General features: G+C 45.0%; 1 long non-coding RNA gene across 1 annotated transcript; it reads right to left on the reverse strand.

The window, feature by feature from the left end:
* Nucleotides 1–389: 389 nt before the first annotated feature.
* LOC311428357 lies at nucleotides 390–1,148 on the reverse strand. Its single transcript, XR_014687656.1, has 2 exons — nucleotides 902–1,148; nucleotides 390–774 (listed from the first exon to the last, which is right to left on the reverse strand). It is a non-coding gene; the product is annotated as an uncharacterized lncRNA (long non-coding RNA).
* Between the last annotated feature and the right edge of the window lie 17,822 nt (nucleotides 1,149–18,970).

Raw genomic sequence — 18,970 nt, forward strand, 5'->3', positions numbered from 1 at the left:
CCACTTCCCCGGGCAGCCTGTTCTAATAGCAAAGCACCCCTTCCATGAAGAAATGCTTATTCAGTATCGAGCTAGCCAGTGCTGGTAAACAGAGGTGTTTCTCCCTAGGGGTAGGGCTTGGCATTTCCCTCTCCTGAACTTCAAAAGGTTCCTGCCTGCCCCTATCTGCAGCCTGTCAAGGTTCCTCTGAATGCGCAGCCCCCCCATACAAGCGCCTTTTCCACAGAAGCCACCGACCACCCGCCACCTCGCCCCCTCCCAATTCGGCCTGCCCCAGGGCGCCACCGACCACCAACCTCCTTGCAGCACCACGCCTCAGCATCCCGAGCTATCCCGACAGCTTCCACCCATCGGGAGGTCCCACTTGTAATAAATGACCGAGTCCCAAATAGGCTTACAATTAATGTTTATGATTTATTAAAGGAATAGAGGTAAGCAAGCAGCGCTGGGTGCGCCAGGAGTCTCTGCTCCACCAAGACGCACACAAGTTACATCAGGCGGCTGGTTTTTATGCTGCTAGGCTAATACATATTCATTACTACTTCTACAAAAGGCAGGGTTATTCTAATTAGTTCCCAGAATCCAAACCCTCCCACTGGTGCAGGCGTTATCAGTCTCCGGTGGTCCCTCTGGGGGCCGCTCGTACTGAAGGCTCGTAGTCTTCCTCCCAGGCTTTGTCCTTTGGTCGTTCTTCAGCTTCTCCCCTCCCCTTCTTTAGTAGTTGCTGGGCCAGATGTCAGAAAGCTGTGTCTCGTGCAATAGTCCGCACAGGCACTGCATAGCAAACACACCAAGTAACATTGACTTCAGTTACTCGCAACAGTTACTCACCTGATAAAGAACTGCATGCAATAAAGGCACCAAGTACTACATTATTCTAACAGATCCTACTAGCTGTTACCTCAAAAAGATGTGCGTACCCCTCGCTACTTGGAAACGCATCAGTCCATAAACTCTCATCCACCTGAAGAAGCCTGCAACTGACCGAAGGAAAAACAAACACCCCAAAGAGCAGCCCAAGCAGAATGAGCTCTCTGAGGGGATGCCTGGGACTCACATACCATTTGGCCCCGACTAGCACCCAAATCCAATCACCTGGGAAGGGAAGGGGCAAAGCACAAGGAAGTAGGAAGAGAGCAGCAGCAGCAGCTGTGGTGTTTGTTTTTTTTTTTTTTTTTTTGTGTGTGTGTGTGATTTTTCTTTTTATTTTTTAATCAGTTTTAGCTCAAAAGCATGCATAGTGCAGACAAGAGAACTAGGGTGTTTCTAGAAGCAAAAATCCCCATGCTTTTGCTGCAGCTTTCAATATTAAAAGACATTATGACCAAGCAAGTAATTGGAACTCTTCCAACTGGAATTAGCTCAAACTTTTATTTACGTATAAAGAAAAAACTAGGAGTAGAACATCTGCTCCATCTTTTCCTCTTTCACCTTGCCATAGGCAGCTCTGGCTGTGACGTCCCAGATTGCATACTGCGTTTCAGCTTTAACAAATGAAAACCTTTACCCTAACCCTTACCCTTATCCTAACCATTAGCTTACCCTTATTCTTACCCCAAACCTAACCCTAATCCTTACCCTTACCCTAATCCTTACCCTAAACCTAACCCTTTCCCTAAACCTTATCCTCACCCTAAGCCTTACCCTTAGCCTTACCCTAACACTTACCCTTGCCCTAACCCTTACCCGTACCCTAATCTGAACCCAAACCCTAACCCTAATACTCTCACCCTAACCCTTACTCTAACCCTAACCACAACCCCAACCCCTAACCCCTAACCCTCACCCTAACCCTCTAAACCTACCCCTAACCTATCCCTAACCCTAACCCTCTAAGCCTAACCCTAACCCTCTAAGCCTAACAATAACCCCCAACCCCAACCCTCACCCGAAACCCTAACTCTAGCCCCAGCCCTAGCCCCTAACCCTAGTTCCCGAGAACTACATCTCCCGGTATGCTCTGGGCATTCAACATGGCCTTCCGGAAGTCCCGAATCCGAAAACTACATTTCCCGGCATACTCTGGGTACGCAACATGGCCTCCCGGAAGTCCGGAGTCCCGAGAACTACATCTCCCGGCATGCTCTGGGCACACAACATGGCCTCCCACTGCCGGAAAACTACACCTACCAGCATTCCCCGCACAGCCAGCATGGCCAATCACAGGCCGAGTGCTCGAGAACTGCATTTACCAGCACTCACTGGAACCCTCACCGCCCTTACAAAAAAAGCCTCAAGCCCTAACATCCAAAAAAACCTCGAAACCCCTACAGACCTAACCCAAACTATTTACCACACTAAACCCCTGAAGACCTATGCCTAAAACCCCCAACCCAAAATCTTAGGATGCTCAAAACCCAAACCCAACCCAAAACGTTAGGAATGCTCAAAGCCCTAGCCCAAAAACTTAGGGCGCTCCAAACCCTAACCCCAAAACATTAAGACGCAAAAAACCCTAACCCAAAAACTTAGGGTAATACACCATAAATGTTTGTTCATTGTCTTATCTGTAGCAAATAGCATAGGCTGAGTCGAGGATCTCAGTACAGTAGCATTATTATTCGAGATTAAAATGGTGGGTGTCCCACAAGCAGGAGGGTGCCTACTAATTCCATACACAGTTTATACACTTTTTTTTTTCTGCCGAGGACCGGGACCCTCCCCTGTTTCCCCTTTAACTGTGCTATTCAAGGTTCATAATCTAGCTGGTGCTTCACAGAAAATACACAGCTGCTGGCCTGTTACAAGTCACATTTCTTTTGAGGTTTTTACTCTTTGAGGTGGTAATGTTTCTTACGCCATGATTTCCACCTAATTGCTGTAAGGATTCTGGTTGTCTGCGTTTTACAAGCTTGTCTGTTATAATAAATAAAAGTCCCAAATAGGATTACAATCAAAGTTTACAATTCACTGAATGAATAGAGGTAAGCAAACAGTGCTGGGTACGCCAGGAGTCTCTGCTCCACCAAGACGCGCACCAGTTATACACCAGTTACCTCCCTTAAGGGATATAGAGAAGCCCTCTCAGATACATCCGTCCTGCTTCTCCTGCATGCGGCCGGAGGTCGGTCTAATTCTGGTGCTGTTGGTGGTGGAAGCTGGGGCAACGGTGGTACTGGTGGCGATACCACAGCCACCGGAGGGGGAGCCGCCGGGGGTGGATTGTTAGGATATGGAGGTGGTAGCTTATCCAACGGCTCACGTTTATCTTCTTTTTCTTTTTCATGTTCTTCTTGTTCTTCAAATTTCTTACCTGCTTTTAGTGTAAATATTGAGGCTGGAAAAGGACGTGAAGTCCTCCTGATCCATAATCCTGCATAATCACTTTCTTCCTGGCTAAAAGCTTCCTTTGAATTAACATGGATATTTAAGGCCTGGCAAATCCAGTCTTCGAAGGATCCAAAAACAGGCCAAAAGACATGTAGTCTTAAAGGCTCCTTTGGCCATTCTGTCACACAATACTGGACCATTTTTAATTTACTTTTTCCTTTTCTGGGGTCCCTATCATTCCAATTTCGAATCGTTATTCCTAATGGACTTTCTGGTGGTATGACTGGTAATTTGCTCCCTTTCTTCTGGTCTCTGGTCTTTGATTTTGTCTGACCCATCTAGGAATTTTACTCTGGCAATTCCCACAGCCCTTGGTTACCTTAGTAAGAGTGTCTTGCAGGGGGTTGAGGACCTATCACACACCCACAAACCCTATAGGAATCCCTTCGGTCCTTCACCGGCCAAGTCCCTCACGGGAGATTGGAACCGCGGTTAGAAGACCTCCACAATCGCTTCAGAACTAAGTTCCATCTCAGTCACACTCTTACACACACAGGCAACCGAACCCCACCCAACCGAACGGTATACGCTTTAAATGCTTACGACTCCGTCATCTTCGTTCGGACCTTCACACACACAATTATGGGCAAAATATAGTGCTGCAGCTGGCAAGGGAGCTGAAAAAAAGAATCAGAAACTTTGCTTACCTTTATTCAGGTTTAAGATGCCATTAGTTCCGACCTGACTCAAACAGCAGCCACCAAATGGTGGGGGTGCCTCTCCTAGATCAAACCAGAAATCAGGAACCAAAGCCCTCCCGGACGAGAGCCCACTTGTAATAAATGACTGGGTCCCAAATAGGATTGCAATTGAAATTTACAATTTATTAAATGAATAGAGGTAAGCAAGCAGCGCTGGGTGCGCCAGGAGTCTCTGCTCCACCAAGACGCACACAAGTTACATCAGGCGGCTGGTTTTTATGCTGCTAGGCTAATACATATTCATTACTACTTCTACAAAAGGCAGGGTTATTCTAATTAGTTCCCAGAATCCAAACCCTCCCACTGGTGCAGGCGTTATCAGTCTCCGGTGGTCCCTCTGGGGGCCGCTCGTACTGAAGGCTCGTAGTCTTCCTCCCAGGCTTTTCTCTTGTCCATCTCCTTTGTCCATCTTGGCTGGATGGCAGACACTTGCATAGTGTCCCATGCAACAGTTGTAATAGTTAGCAGTTATTCTGAAACCCCTTTGTTCTCTTATCCCCTATTGACCCGAATTGCTGGACCATTCCTTTGCAAGATTCAAGAACTATATATATTAACCACTCTGGTTTTCTCAGACTTTTCATCATATCATGCGGCCCTAGCATTGTTCCATATTGACACGAATCAGATGAACTCATTTCACACTGTTAAGCTGTCTTATCACTGCAAGCATATCTCAATACCACCTTCCTTCCCTCTACAGGATGTAACTGCGCAAAAACAACATTTTTATTCCCACAACCTTGATCCCCTTACCCTGAAATCCTTATTCCCCTTAAACCTAACAACTCTAACCACAACCCTAACCCTTATTATCAACCCCCTAACGCTAATGACACTGACCTTAATCCAAACCCCAACCTGCCCCTAACCCCAGACAACCAACAACGAAACACACACACACAAAGATGGAAACTACAAAAAAGGCAAAACCCACGATACAGGCCCCAAATCACAAATACGCAACCAAAATGCTACAGAAAAGCCCCAGATGCAGGCCCCAAATGCTACTGCTAGGCCTCAAAAGCTCAAGATGCATCCCAAAGCAAAAATGCAGGCCCCAAACGTTACAGAAAAGCCCCCAAACCCAGGCTGCACAAGTCTACAAGCAGGCCCCAAACTGCCAACAGAAGCAGGCACCAACCACACCCAGATGCAGACCCCAACTGCCCACAAGCAGCTCCTACCCCACCACCCCCTCCCAAGAACTGGACTCCACCCAGACACTGGCCCAAGACCCGGACCCGACCCCCGCCAACCCCCCTACCCTCCCCCCGACACAGGTGTACAAGCAGCTCACAACCCGCCCCTTCAGAGACCGGTCCCACTCCCCCCACCCCCCCCAAGACACGGGATGCGGAGGTGTACAACCAACTCCCAACTCCCTCCCCCTCAAAGGGAGGCCCCAAAGACCCCCAAATGGAGGCTCCTAGAGTGAACAAACAGCTCCCAACTTCCCCAGGCACAGGCCCACCCCCCCAAACACAGGCCACAAAGGTGTATAAACAGCCCAGACCCCCCTCCAAGACCATGGCCCCTATAGTGTACAAGCAGCTCCCAACCACCCACAGATGCAGGCCCCAACCCTTCTCAAAAGGGAGGCACCTAGAATGCATGAGCAACTCCCAACCAGCCTAAACATAGGTCCAAAAGTGCACAAGCAGCTCCCAACCCCCCTCAAATACAGACCCCAAAAGTGTACAAGTAGCTCCCCCCCTGAGACAGGACCCAAAGGTGTACAACCAGTTCCCAACACCCCTGAGACACAGGCCCCAACCGCCCCCCCAGACACAGCGACCCAAATTCTACAAGCAGCTCCTAACCCCTGCCAGGCAGGCCCCCTACCCTATACAAGCAGTTCCCAACCCTCCTCCCCCCCCCGCCCGAGGGAGGCCCCCAAGGCCCCCACAAACACAGGCCCCTACAGTGTACAGGCAGCTCCCAGCCACCCCCAGATGCTGGCCCCAAAGTTGTACAAACAGCTCCCAGCTACCCTGCAGAAACAGATTCCTACATTGTACAAGCAGTTCCCAGCCCGCTAGACACAGGCCCTGACCCCCCACACATGCAGGCCCCAAAGGTGTACAAGCAGCTCCCACCCCTCCCCCAGACGCAGGTCCCAAGCCCCCCCCCCCAAACACAGGCCCCTACAACCAGCACCCAACCCCCTACCCCCGATGCCAGGCCCAAAGGTGTAGAAGCAGCTCCAAACCTCCTCCCTCAACCCAGGCTCCAACAGTGTACAAGCACCTCCCAACCAACCCTCCCCTTCCCCCCCCCCCCCCCCCCGCCCCCCGACACAGGCTCCAAAGGAATACAAAGAGCTCCCACCCCTCCCCCAGATGCTGGTCTCAACCCCCCCCCCGCCCCCAGAAGCAGGCCCCAAAGGTGTAGAGTCAGCTCCCAACCCCCTCAATGCCGGCCCCAAGGGTCTACAAGCAGCTCCCCCCTTGCCCCCAGATACCGGCCCCCAGACACAGACCCCAAAAGCCTAATCACAGGCCCTGAACTCTAGAGGCAGGCTCCAAAACCCAGGACAAAGCCCCAGTGGTTCGAGACAGGGCCCAAATCCCAGACACAGGCCCCAAACGCTAAACATATGCCAAAAAAAGTATTAGTGCTGGTGCCAAATGTTACAGACAGGCCCAAAAGCCCGAGATGCTCAAGGCTGAGACGTAACTTGGCTTTCTGAATTACTGGAAAGCAGCTTTCATTCTCAGATAATTGTGTGCAGGCTAGATAGGATGGGGCTTCAGGCACCTCTTCACCTGAGGAAACACACTGCCATCAGGCACCGCTGTGCCAGACAAGCTTGTTCTGCTAGAACACCCTACTCAGATGCACTGTGGCATTCAAGTGAACTGCTTTCATGCAAATATAACGACTGATGTTACAACCCACCTTGCCTGTGGCACCTGATGAACAGAAGAGTAAGCCACCGCAGCGCTTCAAAACCATCCCTGCACGTGCCGCTCCTTGTCGCTCTCTGGCCTTATCTCATATCCTTATCCACTTCTGTGGAGAGCCTGCCACGGCACCTGCAAAGCAAGACGGACACCTTTCATAGTCACCTTGTGCTACTTGGTCGTTCTGCTCCAACCCAGCTCATGACCAGCCCCTCTTCTTACACAGCTCTTCAGAGTGCAGTTTGCTCCTTTGAGCCTGTGCGAGACACCTGTGAAAGAAAAAGAAACGCATAGGCCGATGCAGCATCCAAAGACACAGCACAACTAGGTAAGTTACTCTCATCTGCTCCCTTACCTCTGCCGCTTACCAGCCCCCGAGGCAGATGCTTCAATCTACCCTCTTCAAACAGCTACAACACCTCTAAAAGACAGAGGGGATGCTTAGAGGAACAGTGAGACCTACAACACAACAACTGCTACATCTGTTCCTCACTCACCTTGCCAGAGGCAGCTCTGCGTGTGACGTCCCAGGTTGTACACTGCGTTACCTAACCCTTACCGTAACCCTTACCCTAACCCTTCTCACCCTTACCATTACCCAAATCCTTACCTTTACTTTTTCCTTACCCTTACTCTTTCCTTTAACCATAACCTTACCCTTACCCTATACCTTACTCCAACCCTTCCCCTTACCTTCCCCTTCCCCTTACACTTAACCTAACCCTTACCCTTCTGCTTTCCCTAAAACATATCCTAACACTTTCCCTTACCCTTAAACTTACCCTAACCCTTTCTATTACCCTTACACTTACTCTTGCCCTAATCCTTGCTTGCACCCTTACACTTATCCTAACCCTTACCCTTACCCTTACTCTAACCCTTACCCTGACCCGTACCCTTACCCTTACCCGTACCCTTAACCTAACCCTAAACCTTAAACCTTACCGTAAACCTTACCCTTTCTGCTACACTTACCCTTAGCCTAAATCTAAACCTTACACTTACTCTTAGCATAACCCTCACCCTTACCATTACCCATACCCTTATCCTTACCCTAACCCTTACCTTTACACTTACGGTTACCATTAACCTTACACTTACCCTAACACTTATCCTGAACCTAACCCTTACCCTAAACCTTACCCCAACCCTTACCCTGACCCTTACATTAACCCTAACCCTTACCCTAAACCTTACACTTACTCTTAACATTAACCTTACCCTTAACCTTTAGCTAATACTTAACCTTACGTTTTTCTCACCCTAACCCTATAATTAACCATAACCATTACGCTAACACTTAACCTTACCCTTAAAATAAGCCATACAACAACACTTAAATGTACACTTACGCTTAAACTTACCCTAACAATTACTCGTACAATTAAAATATTAATTAATTAAATTAAAAAAATTTAATTTAAAATTAATTGAATTAAAAAATTAAAATACTCTTATCCTTATACCTTATCCTTAACCCTCACCCTTATCATTACCAATACCCTTACTCTCACACTTATTCTTATACATACAACTTACCCTTTTCCTAACACTTAACCCTAACCTAACTCTAACGTAAACCTTACCTGAACCCTTTCCAGGACGCTTACATTAACCCTTACCCTTAACCTAAACCTTACACTTGCTCTTAACCTTAACCTAATACTTACCTTTTCGTTTTCTTCACACTAACCCTAAAATTAACCCTAACCATTACCCTAACAGTTACCCCTAACATAACCCTTACTCTAACACTTACAGTGACCCGTACACTTACACATACCCTTACACTTACTCTTACCCTAACCCTTACCCTTACCCTTACCATAACCCCTACTCTAACACATACTTCTACCCGTACCCTTACCCTTACTGTTACCCTAACCCTTACCCTTACCTTACCCTATCCCTATCCCTTACCCTATCCCTTACCCTATCCCTTACCCTTAACCTAACCCTAAACCTTACCCTTATCCTAACACTTACCCTTACCGTAAACCTTACCCTTTCTGCTACACTTACCCTTAGCCTAAATCTAAACCTTACACTTACCCTTAGCCTAACCCTCACCCTTACCATTACCCATACCCTTATTCTTACCCTTACCCTAACCCTTACCTTTACACTTACGGTTACCATTAACCTTACTCTTACCCTAACACTTACCCTTAACCTAACCCTTACCCTAAACCTTACCCCAACCCTTACCCTGACCCTTAAATTAACCCTAACCCTTACCCTAAACCTTACACTTACTCTTAACCTTAACCTTAGCTGTAACCTAATACTTACCCTTACGTTTCCCTCACCCTAACCCTAAAATTAACCCTAAACATTACCCTAACACTTGACCTTACCCTAACCCTAAAATTACTCGTACAATTACCCTTACCCTTACCCTTACCCTTAACCTAAGCCGAAACCTTACAGTAAACCTTACCCTTTCTGCTACACTTACCCTTAGCCGAAATCTAAACCTTGCATTTACCCCTACTGTAACCCTCACCCTTATCATTACCAATACTCTTACCCTTACCCTTACCCTAACCCTTCTCCTTACACTTACTGTTACCTTTAACATTACCCTTACCCTAACACTTACACTTATCCTTATCCATGCCCTTACCCTTGCCCTAATCTTTACCCTTAACCTAACCCTAACCCTAAACCTTACCCCAACCCTTACCCTGAACCTTACATTAACCCTAACCCTTACCCTAAAACTTACACTTACTCTTAACCTTACCCTTAACCATTACACTAACACTTACCCTTACGTTTCCCTCACCCTAACCCTAAAATTAACCCTAACCATTACCCCAACACTTACCCTTACCCTAATCCTAACCGTAACTCTAACCCTTACTCTAACCCTTACCCTGACCCGTACCCTTACACTTACCCTTACCCTAACCCTTACCCTTACCATAACCCATACCCTAACACGTACTTGTAGCCTTAACCTTACCGTTCCCCTTACCCTTACCTTTACTGTCTCCGTTACCCTTACACTTACACTTAACATAAACCTTAACCTTAACCTAAACCTTATCATAAGCCATACAACAACACTTACATGTACACTTACGCTTGCACATACCCTAGCAATTACTCGTACTATTACTCTTAACCTTACTATTAAGCTAACCCTAAACCTTACCCTTATCCTAACACTTACCCTTATCCTAAACCTTACCCTTTCTGCTACACTTACCCTTTGCCTAATTCTAAACCTTACCCTAACCCTCACCCTTACCTAAATCTAACCATTACCCTAACCTTCACTCTTACCCTTACCATTATACTTACTTTTACCCTTAAACTAAACCTTACCCCAACCCTTACCCTGACCCTTACATTAACCCTTACCCTAACCCTAACCCTTACTCTAACCCTAACCCTTAACCTAAACCTTACACTTAATCTTAACTTTAACCTTACCCTTAAACTAATACATACCCTTACGTTTCCCTCACCATAACCCTAAAATTAACCGTAACCATTACCCTAACACTTATCCTTACCGAACCCTAACCCTAACCCTTACTCTAACTTTTACCCTGACCCGGACCCTTAGACTTCCCCTTCCCCTTCCCCTTACTCTTCCCCTTACCCTAACCCTTACCCTTACACTTACGGTTACCATTAACCTTACCCTTACCCTAACACTTACCCTTACCCTATCCCTTACACTTATACTTATCCATACTACTTACGCTTACCCTAACACTTAACCTTAACCTAACCCTAACCCTAAACCTTACCTGAACCCTTACCCTGACCCTTACATTAACCCTTACCCTAAAACTTACACTTAACCTTAACCTTACCCTTAACCTTAACCTAATACTTACCCTTACTTTTCCCTCACCCTAACCCTAAAATTAACCCTAACCATTACCCCAACACTTACCCTTACCCTAACCCTTACCTTTACCATAACCCATACTCTAACACATACTTCTACCCGTAACCGTACCCTTACCGTAACCCTTACCCTTACCCTTACCCTTACCCTTACCCGATCCCATACCCTTAACCTAACCCTAAACCTTACCCTTATCCTAACACTTACCCTTACCGTAAGCCTTACCCTTTCTGCTACACTTACCCTTAGCCTAAATCTAAACCTTACACTTACCCTTAGACTAACCCTCACCCTTACCATTACCCATACCCTTATTCTTACCCTTACCGTAACCCTTACCTTTACACTTACGGTTACCATTAACCTTACCCTTACCCTAACACTTATCCTGAACCTAACCCTTACCCTAAACCTTACCCCAACCCTTACCCTGACCCTTACATTAACCCTAACCCTTAGCCTAAACCTTACACTTACTCTTAACCTTAACCTTACCCTTAACATTAACCTAATATTTACGCATACGTTTTCCTGACTTTAACCCTAAAACTAACCCTAACCATTACCCTAACACTTAACCTTACCCTAACCCTAACCCTAACCCTTACTCTAACCCTTACCCTGACCTGTACCCTTACACTTACCCTTACCCTTATACTTACCCTAATTCTTACCCATACCATAACCCATAACCTAACACATATTTGTACCCTTAACCTTACCGTTACCCTTAACCTTACCCTTACCCTTACTCTATCCGTTACCCTTACGCTTACCCTTAACATAAACCTTACCCTTGACCTTACCCTTACCATAAGCCATACAACAACACTTACATGTACACTTACGCTTGCACTTACCCTAGCAATTACTCGTACAATTACCCTTAACCTTACTATTAAGCTAACCCTAAACCTTACCCTTATCCTAACACTTACCCTTATCCTAAACCTTACCCTTTCTGCTACACTTACCCTTTGCCTAATTCTAAACCTTACCCTAACCCTCACCCTTACCTAAATCTAACCATTACCCTAACCTTCACACTTACCCTTACCATTATACTTACTTTTACCCTTAAACTAAACCTTACCCCAACCTTTACCCTGACCCTTACATTATCCCTAACCCTTACCCTAACCCTAACCCTAACCCTTACTCTAACCCTAACCCTTAACCTAAACCTTACACTTAATCTTAACTTTAACCTTACCCTTAAACTAATACATACCCTTACGTTTCCCTCACCATAACCCTAAAATTAACCGTAACCATTACCCTAACACTTACCCTTACCGAACCCTAACCCTAACCCTTACTCTAACTTTTACCCTGACCCGGACCCTTAGACTTCCCCTTCCCCTTACTCTTCCCCTTACCCTAACCCTTACCCTTACACTTACGGTTACCATTAACCTTACCCTTACCCTAACACTTATTCGTACCCTAACCCTTACCCTAAACCTTACCCCAACCCTTACCCTGACCCTTACATTAACCCTAACCCTTACCCTAAACCTTACACTTACTCTTAACCTTAACCTTACCCTTAACATTCACCTAATACTTACGCATACATTTTCCTGACTTTAACCCTAAAACTAACCCTAACCATTACCCTAACACTTAACCTTACCCTAACCCTAACCCTTACTCTTACCATTACCCTGACCCTTACCCTTACACTTACCCTAATTCTTACCCATACCATAACCCATACCCTAACACATATTTGTACCCTTAACCTTACCGTTACCCTTAACCTTACCCTTACCCTTACTCTATCCCTTACCCTTACGCTTACCCTTAACATAAACCTTACCCTTGACCTTACCCTTACCATAAGCCATACAACAACACTTACATGTACACTTACGCTTACACTTACCCTAGCAATTACTCGTAAAATTACCCTTAACCTTACCCTTACCAAACCATTACCCTTGTTCTTAACCTAACCATAAACATTAAGGATAAGCTAAAGGGTCACCCTTAAGGTTAACGTTATCCTAACTCTTACACTTAAGTGGGTAAGTGGAAGTGTAAGGGTACAGTTCAGGGTAAGCGTTAGAGTAAGGGTAAGTGTTAGGGTAATGGTTAGGCTAATTTTAGGTTTAGGGTGAGGGAAACATAAGGGTAAGTATTAGGTTAAGTTTAAGGATAAGGTTAAGAGTTATGGTAAGGGTTCGGTTTAATGTAAGGGTAAGGGTTTGGGAAATGTTTAGGATAAGGGTAAGAGAAGGGATAATGGTAAGGGTAAGGATGATGTTTAGTGTAAGGGTTAGATTTAGTTAAGGGTAAGGGTTAGTGTAAGTTTAAGAGTAAGGGTAAGTGTAAGGGTATGTGTAAAAGTACGGGTAATTGTAAGGGTTAGGGTAAGGGTAAGAGTAAGGGTATTGGTAATGATAAGGGTGAGGGTTACAGTAAGGGTAAGTGTAAGGTTTAGATTTAGGCTAAGGGTAAGTGTAGCAGAAAGGGTAAGGTTTACTGTAAGGTTTAAAGTTTCAGCTTAGGTTAAGGGTAAGGGTAATTGTACGAGTAAATGCTAGGGTAAGTGTAAGCGTAAGTGTACATTTAAGTGTTGTTGTATGGCTTATGGTAAGGGTAAGGTCAAGGGTAAGGTTTATGTTAAGGGAAAGCATAAGGGTAACGGATAGAATAAGGGTAAGTGTAACGGTTAAGTGTTAGGGTAATGGTTAGGGTTAATTTTAGGATTAGGGTGAGAAAAATGTAAGGTTAAGTACTAGCTTAAGGTTAAGGGTAAGGTTAAGGGTAAGGTTAAGGTTAAGAGTAAGTGTAAGGTTTAGGTTAAGGGTTAGTGTTAATGTAAGGTTCAGGGAAAGGTTTGGGGTAAGGTTTAGGGTTAGGTTCAGCTTAAGGGTAAGGGTTGGGGTAAGGTTAAGGGTATGGATAAGGAAAAGTGTAAGGGATAGGGTAAGGGTAAGGGTTAGCGTAAGGGTAAGATTAATGGTAAAGTGTTGTTGTATGGCTTATTGTAAGGGTAAGGTTAAGTGTTAGCGTAATGGTTATGGTTAATTATAGGGTTAGGGTGAGAAAAACGTAAGGTTAAGTATTAGCTAAAGGTTAAGGGTAAGGTTAATGTTAAGAGTAAGTGTAAGGTTTAGGGTAAGGGTTAGGGTTAATGTAAGGGTTGGCGTAAGGTTTAGGGTAAGGATTAGGTTCAGGATAAGTGTTAGGGTAAGTGTAAGGTTAATGGTAACCGTCAGTGTAAAGGTAAGGGTTAGGGTAAGGATAAGGGTATGGGTAATGGTAAGGGTGAGGGTTAGGCTAAGGGTAAACGTAAGGTTTAGATTTAGGCTAAGGGTAAGTGTAGCAGAAAGGGTAAGCTTTACGGTAAGGTTTGAGGTTTAGGCTTAGGTTAAGGGTAAGGGTAAGAGTAAGGTTTAGGTTTAGGAAAAGGGTAAGTGTAGCAGAAAGGTTAAGGGTGAGGGTAAGTGTTAGGGTAAGGGTAAGGTTAAGGGTAAGGGTAATGGTATGAATAAGGGTAAGGGTAAGGGAAATGGTACAGGTCAGGGTAAGGGTTAGAGTAAGGGTTTGAGTAAGGGTAAGGGTAAGGGTTAGGATAAGTGTAAGGGTGCAAGCAAGGATTAGGGCAAGAGTAAGTGTAAGGGTAATAGAAAGGGTTAGGGTAAGTTTAAGGGTAAGGGAAAGTGTTAGGATATGTTTTAGGGAAAGCAGAAGGGTAAGGGTTAGGTTAAGTGTAAGGGGAAGGGGAAGGTAAGGGGAAGGGTTGGAGTAAGGTATAGGGTAAGGGTAAGGTTATGGTTAAAGGAAAGAGTAAGGGTAAGGAAAAAGTAAAGGTAAGGATTTGGGTAATGGTAAGGGTGAGAAGGGTTAGGGTAAGGGTTACGGTAAGGGTTAGGTAACGCAGTGTACAACCTGGGACGTCACACGCAGAGCTGCCTCTGGCAAGGTGAGTGAGGAACAGATGTAGCAGTTGTGTTGTAGGTCTCACTGTTCCTCTAAGCATCCCCTCTTTGTCTTTTAGAGGTGTTGTAGCTGTTTGAAGAGGGTAGATTGAAGCATCTGCCTCGGGGGCTGGTAAGCGGCAGAGGTAAGGGAGCAGATGAGAGTAACTTACCTAGTTGTGCTGTGTCTTTGGATGCTGCATCGGCCTATGTGTTTCTTTTTCTTTCACAGGTGTCTCGCACAGGCTCAAAGGAGCAAACTGCACTCTGAAGAGCTGTGTAAGAAGAGGGGCTGGTCATGAGCTGGGTTGGAGCAGAACGACCAAGTAGCACAAGGTGACTATGAAAGGTGTCCGTCTTGCTTTGCAGGTGCCGTGGCAGGCTCTCCACAGAAGTGGATAAGGATATGAGATAAGGCCAGAGAGCGACAAGGAGCGGCACGTGCAGGGATGGTTTTGAAGCGCTGCGGTGGCTTACTCTTCTGTTCATCAGGTGCCACAGGCAAGGTGGGTTGTAACATCAGTCGTTATATTTGCATGAAAGCAGTTCACTTGAATGCCACAGTGCATCTGAGTAGGGTGTTCTAGCAGAACAAGCTTGTCTGGCACAGCGGTGCCTGATGGCAGTGTGTTTCCTCAGGTGAAGAGGTGCCTGAAGCCCCATCCTATCTAGCCTTGATTCAAAGATCGAAGCCGAAATTCCTTTAAGTGGTATATTCTTTATTGCAGCGCTGGATGCACGGGGGATCTCTCCACCTATCGTGCATACCCAAAGCAGAAAGCAGTCTTGAATTTATACAATCAATCTATCAATATTCTACAAGCACCTATACATATGCATTACCTATCCCCGCCTTCCCTCGCTTCTCATGCTAATTAGCCTTTTGGCACCTTGCTCCTGCACAGAGCCTTCCAAGAATTGTGGGCAGGGGTCTTTGGGACGTGGGCAGGGGTCTTTGGGAGGAAGACCCCGAGTCTTCCTCACAGTGTACTTTTCACCTTTGGTCAGGAATCTGCTGAATTGGCATGTTTCTTAATTGCAAGAGCTGGTTGTTGCCAATTCTCCCGTTTGTTGTATCTTTATAATGAATTCCAATGTCCAGTTTCGAGAGTTATAGTCCTTACATTCGTTTCTCTGTCCGCCTGCCGCTTCCTTATCATGAGTGCCAGTGTCTTGTTTCGAGATATACAGTCCTTGTCTGGGGATTGTCCTTGCCTCCCCAATACCTCCTTAATCAATCCCCCCTTTTCTTTTCCCATGCAAATTCTTTTGCATCAGATACTTTCTTTATTTACAGTAACACAACAAAGCAGGCATCTAAACAACATGCACACAAATATTCCTAACACTACTAATACGATTAGAGCAATGAATACTTGTTTCAACCATTGGAAATTGGGCAACCAGGAGGTTAACTTCGTCCATAGTTCACTAAAACTCCATGAAAGATCATCTTTACTGATCTCATGTAGGATCCTGGTCTGCTTCCATATTTCTTCCAGGTCGGTAGAGATCCTTCCACTCTGATCTACATACATACAACAACTTGTGTTTATTACTGTACAGACTCCCCCTTGAGTGGCCAGTAACAAGTCTAGGGCCATCCGATTTTGGAATACTACCTGTGATAAACTAGATATCTCTTCTTGTTGAGCCTTTATAGCATCCAGAATTTTGTTTTCTAACTTCTCTATAATTGCAGAAATATTAACTATTGCCTTTTCCAATTCACTCACTCCTAACCATGGGATAAACCATCGCACAAAACTATGAAAAGGGGTGTGTCTCTCTATCAATGGATTGTTAATTTTTCGTCTGATTCTCCGCATATGAGTTCTCAAGTAACCTCGAGGCACTACATCATGTACTGTCATATTGGGGACTACCGCTCCAAGAGTGCAAGTTCCCTTCCAATTCTCAGGCAAGACCTTACGGGCTGTATCATTGCATAGCCAATACCACCCTTTTCCTTCTGGAACCGTCCAGCTGGTTGAATTTGCCCAGCCGCTAGTCGTACTAATATCAATTGTTCAATTACAAGATGTCTGATTTCCCACATAAGTAGTATCCGTATTTATACAATGCTGTTTTCCTATACCCTTAGGCAGGTTACACCTTTGTACACACACATAATAGGATTCTAACGGCAAGAAGCTACTCACTTCTAGTTCCAAAACTGCTTAATATTTTCGACCCCAAGATGTGTTTTCCCACAAATTAGTCCAAGATAAGTTTGCAGGCAAGGGAATCCCAATTAACGATACACCCTTATTCCCATGCTGTGGCAGATGGGTGCATACCCAACAATTCGTCTTATTAGTTACTTGAGAAATTGTCTGTATTAAGGTCAGGTGTAAGTTCTCATCCCAAGTTGCCCACCCCAAATCCGAGAACCGCACCCCTGCAATCATTAGGATCTGGAAAACCGTAATTTTGTTGGTCCAATTGGAGTGGTGGTCCATATCCTCGCCGGGGCCTTCTTCACCCTTGAATTGTGGATCCAAGCTGCTTGCTTCTTAATCTTAATGGCGGTGTGTGTTGTCAGTAATACTTGGTATGCTCCCATCCACTTTCCTTCCATTTTTCCTGCACGGGTTGTCCTGAAAAAGTCTTTATATATATATAATCCCCGGGCTTAAAGGGGTGGATTGGTTGATCCAACCCTCTAGCCCTGGTCCCTAAAACAAATGTATGTACTTTATTTAATTGTTTCTGAAGTTCAGTTATATAAGCATATAAATATTCTGATCCTAACTGCGTTAGGTCCTCTCCACTAAATAGAAATGGCTATGGCCTTCCATATAAGATTTTGAAGGGACTCAAATTTCCTTTTATTCTAGGTTTAACTCTAATTCCAAGTAATGCTAAAGGGAGGGATTGAGGCCATGACAAATTAGCTTCTTATCCAATTTTAGCTATTTATTGTTTAATTAAATGGTTCATTTTTTCTACCTGTCCACTTGCCTGTGGTCTATAAGGAGTATGCAGTTGCCAATCTATCTTTAGAATCTTACTTATCTGTTCTACCACTTGTGCACAAAAATGTGAAACTCTATCAGAAGACATTGCTACTAGAATCCCAAAGCATGGTATTATTTCATTTAACAAGACTTTAACCACTTCTCTTGCTTTGGTTGTTCGACAGGGAAAGGCTTCAGGCCTTCCTGAAAACGTGTCAGTCAGAACCAGTAAATAATGATACCCCCCTTTTCTAGGGAGTTCTGAAAAATCAATTTGCCACTGTTGCCCCGAATAATTTCCTTTACCGATTATTCCAAATTTTATTCTATGCTTGGTATTGGGGTTATTGTGTAAGCAAATGCTACATTGTTGAGTTACTTGTTTTATCATATCGTCCCACTAATGTCTGACTCGGGCTCTTATGCAGTATGCCAGCTCCCCAGTGCGTTTTATTGTGTTCTGTAAGAACTATGGGCCATGTCAAACTAGAGGGTATTACTATGTGGTTACTATCTTTTAAATACCCTTTTAGAGGGTATTACTATGTGGTATTACTATCTTTTAAATATACTCATCCATCTGGTTTCATTTTACCTTTCAAATCTTCAATTAATTTTAAGTCTTCTTTTGTATAATTTGGATATAGTTTGGATTTTACCGTCTGGTATCAAAGACAATGCCTTCACCTCAGTTATTTCAGCTGCCTGCTTAGCCTCTGCCAATCGATTTTCCAATTTCAAAATCGGTGTTCCCCTTTTGGTGTCCCTGACAATGCATGATAGCTACCTTTTCTGGTTGTTTTACAGCCTCTAACAATTTTAAAATTTCTTCAGCATACTTTGTGTTTTCACTGAGCGGTCAGCAATCCATGTTCTTTCCAAATTGCTCCATGAGCATGTACCACGCCGAATGTATATTTAGAATCTGTCCAAATATTTACCCTTTTTCCCGCTGCCAGTTCCAATGCTCTCGTGAGAGCAACTATCTCCGCCTTTTGAGCTGATGTTCCAGGGGGTAAAGGCTTAGACTCGATTACCTGCTGAGTAGTTGTTATAGCATATCCAGCTTTACGTTGTCTTTGCGTAACAAAACTGCTCCCATCCGTGAACCAAGTTTCTTCCGCGTCTTCCATGGGCTCCTCCTTAAGGTCTGGTCGGCTGGAATACACAGTCTCTAGAGTTTCTAAACAATCGTGAATCACAGCTTGTGCCGGAGCATCACTAAGAAAAGAGGCTAGATTCACAATATGAATTATCACAATTTCCACGTCGTCCT

Source organism: Aythya ferina, assembly GCF_964211825.1.
Source record: "Aythya ferina genome assembly, contig: HAP1_SCAFFOLD_47, whole genome shotgun sequence".
NCBI lineage: Eukaryota > Metazoa > Chordata > Aves > Anseriformes > Anatidae > Aythya > Aythya ferina.